Here is a 3,515-nt window from a genome sequence, read left to right on the forward strand (position 1 = left end):
GAGCGTTGGATAAACTCCAACCATCCTCTAGCCGCGGGTTTGAGGTCATGCCTTCTCAATTGAACCGGCTTGCCTCTTGTATCTCTCTTCCATTGTGCGCCCTCTTCACATATGACTGTGAGGACTTGGTCCAACCTTTGATCAAAGTTGACCCTTCTTGTGTAAGGATGTTCATCTCCTTGCATCATAGGCAAGTTGAACGCCACCCTCACACTTTCCGGACTAAAATCCAAGTATTTCCCCTGAACCATTGTGAGATAATTCTTTGGATCCGGGTTCATACTTTGATCATGGTTCTTGGTGATCCATGCATTGGCATAGAACTCTTGAACCATCAAGATTCCGACTTGTTGAATGGGGTTGGTAAGCACTTCCTAACCTCTTCTTCGGATCTCATGGCGGATCTCCGGATATTCACCCTTTTTGAGTGAAAAAGGGACCTCGGGGATCACCTTCTTCAAGGCCACAACATCATAGAAGTGGTCTTGATGCACCCTTGAGATGAATCTATCCATCTCCCATGACTCGGAGGTGGAAGCTTTTGCCTTCCCTTTCCTCTTTCTAGAGGTTTCTCCGGCCTTGGATGCCATAAATGGTTATGGAAAACAAAAAAGCAACGCTTTTACCACACCAAACTTAAAATGTTTGCTCGTCCTCGAGCAAAAGAAGAAAGAAGAGAGTAGAAGAAGAAGAAATGAGGAAGAGGGAGATGGTGGTGTATTCGGCCAAAGAGGGGGAGAAGTGTTGTTTAGGTTGTGTGAAAATGAAGGGGTTAAGAAGGGTTTATATAGGAGAGAGGGGAGATGAGGTTCGGCCATTATGGGTGGGTTTGGGAGGGAAAGTGGTTTGAATTTGAAGGGTGAGGTTGGTGGGGTTTTATGAAGGATGGATGTGAGTGGTGAAGAGAAAGATGGGATTTGATAGGTGAAGGGTTTTTGGGGAAGAGGTAATGAGGTGATTGGTGAATGGGGGAAGAAGAGAGAGAGTGGTGGTGGGGTCCTGTGGGGTCCACAGATCCTGTGGTGTCAAGGAAAAGTCATCCCTGCACCAAATGGCATCAAAATTCACGTTTTGAGCCATTGCTGGCGTTAAACGCCGGGCTGGTGCCCATTCCTGGCGTTTAACGCCAGGTTCTTGCCCTTTTCTGGCGTTTAACGCCAGTCTGGTGCCCCTTTCTGGCGTTAAACGCCCAGAATGGTGCCAGACTGGGTGTTAAACGCCCAACTACTAGGCTTACTGGCGTTTGAACGCCAGCAGCATCTTCCTCCAGGGTGTGCTGTTTTTCTTCCTGTTTTTCATTCCGTTTTTGCTTTTTCAATGGATTTTGTGACTTCTTATGATCATCAACCTACAAAAAACATAAAATAACAAAAGAGAAATAGATAAAATATAACATTGGGTTCCCTCCCAACAAGCGCTTCTTTAATGTCAGTAGCTTGACAGAGGGCTCTCATGGAGCCTCACAGATACTCAGAGCAATGTTGGAACCTCCCAACACCAAACTTAGAGTTTGAATGTGGGGGTTCAACACCAAACTTAGAGTTTGGTTGTGGCCTCCCAACACCAAACTTAGAGTTTGACTGTGGGGGCTCTTCTTGACTCTGATTTGAGAGAAGCTCTTCATGCTTCATCTCTATGGTGACAGAGGGATATCCTTGAGCCTTAAACACAAAGGATTCTCCATTCACTTGAATGATCAGTTCACCTCTATCAACATCAATCACAGCCTTTGCTGTGGCTAGGAAAGGTCTGCCAAGGATGATGGTTTCATCCATGCATTTCCCAGTCTCTAGGACTATGAAATCAGTAGGGATGTAATGGTCTTCAATCTTAACCAAAACATTCTCTACAAGTCCATAAGCTTGTTTTCTTGAGTTGTCTGCCATCTCTAGTGAGATTTTTGCAGCTTGTACCTCAAAGATCCTTAGCTTCTCCATTACTGAGAGAGGCATGAGGTTTACACTTGACCCTAAGTCACACAGAGCCTTCTTGAAGGTCATGGTGCCTATGGTGCAAGGTATTGAAAACTTCCCAGGATCTTGTCTCTTTTGAGGTAATTTCTGCCTAGACAAGTCATCCAGCTCTTTGGTGAGCAAAGGAGGTTCATCCTCCCAAGTCTCATTTCCAAATAACTTGTCATTCAGCTTCATGATTGCTCCAAGGTATTTAGCAACTTGCTCTTCAGTGACATACTCATCCTCTTCCGAGGAAGAATACTCATCAGAGCTCATGAAAGGCAGAAGTAAGTCCAATGGAATCTCTATGGTCCCATTTTGAGGCCCAGATTCCCATGGTTCCTCATTGGGGAACTCATTGGAGGCTAGTGCACGCCCATTGAGGTCTTCCTCAGTGGCGTTCACTTCCTCCCCTTCCTCTCCAAATTCGGCCATATTGATGGCTTTGCACTCTCCTTTTGGATTTTCTTCTGTGTTGCTTGGAAGAGTACTTGGAGGGAGTTCAGTAACTTTCTTGCTCAGCTGTCCCACTTGTGCCTCCAAATTTCTAATGGAGGACCTTGTTTCATTCATGAAACTTTGAGTGGTTTTAATTAGATCAGAGACCATGGTTGCTAAGTCAGAGGGGTTCTGCTTAGGATTCTCTGTCTGTTGCTGAGAAGATGATGGAAAAGGTTTGCCATTGTGAAACCTGTTTCTTCCACCATTATTATTGAAACCTTGTTGAGGTCTCTCTTGATTCTTCCATGAGAAATTTGGGTGATTTCTCCATGAAGAATTATAGGTGTTTCCATAGGGTTCTCCTAGGTAATTCACCTCTTCCATTGAAGGGTTCTCAGGATCATAAGCTTCCTCCTCAGATGAAGCATCCTTAGTACTGCTTGGTGCATTTTGCATTCCAGACAGACTTTGAGAAATCAAATTGACTTGTTGAGTCAATATTTTATTCTGAGCCAAAATGGCGTTCAGAGTATCAATCTCAAGAACTCCTTTCTTCTGACTTGTCCCATTGTTCACAGGATTTCTCTCAGAAGTGTACATGAATTGGTTATTTGCAACCATTTCAATGAGCTCTTGAGCTTCTGTAGGCGTCTTCTTCAGATGAAGAGATCCTCCAGCAGAGCTATCCAAGGATATCTTAGATAGTTCAGAGAGACCATCATAGAAAATACCTATGATGCTCCATTCAGAAAGCATGTCTGAGGGACATTTTCTGATTAATTGTTTGTATCTTTCCCAAGCTTCATAGAGGGATTCTCCATCCTTCTGTCTGAAGGTTTGGACTTCCACTCTAAGCTTACTCCATCTTTGTGGTGGAAAGAACTTTGCCAAGAAGGCATTGACTAGCTTTTCCCAAGAGTCCAGGCTTTCTTTAGGTTGAGAGTCCAACCATATTCTAGCTCTGTCTCTTACAGCAAAAGGGAATAGCATCAGTCTATAGACCTCAGGGTCTACCCCATTAGTCTTGACTGTGTCACAGATTTGCAAGAATTCAGCTAAGAACTGATGAGGATCTTCCATTGGAAGTCCATGGAACTTGCAATTCTGTTGCATTAGAGA

The 3,515-nt window shown here is 44.2% G+C and overlaps 1 non-coding gene across 1 annotated transcript; it reads left to right on the forward strand.

Moving 5' to 3' along the window:
* Positions 1-3,146: 3,146 nt before the first annotated feature.
* Positions 3,147-3,254, forward strand: LOC130949049 (small nucleolar RNA R71). Its single transcript, XR_009073318.1, has one exon. It is a non-coding gene; the product is annotated as a small nucleolar RNA R71 (small nucleolar RNA).
* Positions 3,255-3,515: the final 261 nt, after the last annotated feature.

Source organism: Arachis stenosperma, chromosome 1 (assembly GCF_014773155.1).
Source record: "Arachis stenosperma cultivar V10309 chromosome 1, arast.V10309.gnm1.PFL2, whole genome shotgun sequence".
In the NCBI taxonomy this organism is placed as follows: Eukaryota; Viridiplantae; Streptophyta; class Magnoliopsida; order Fabales; family Fabaceae; genus Arachis; species Arachis stenosperma.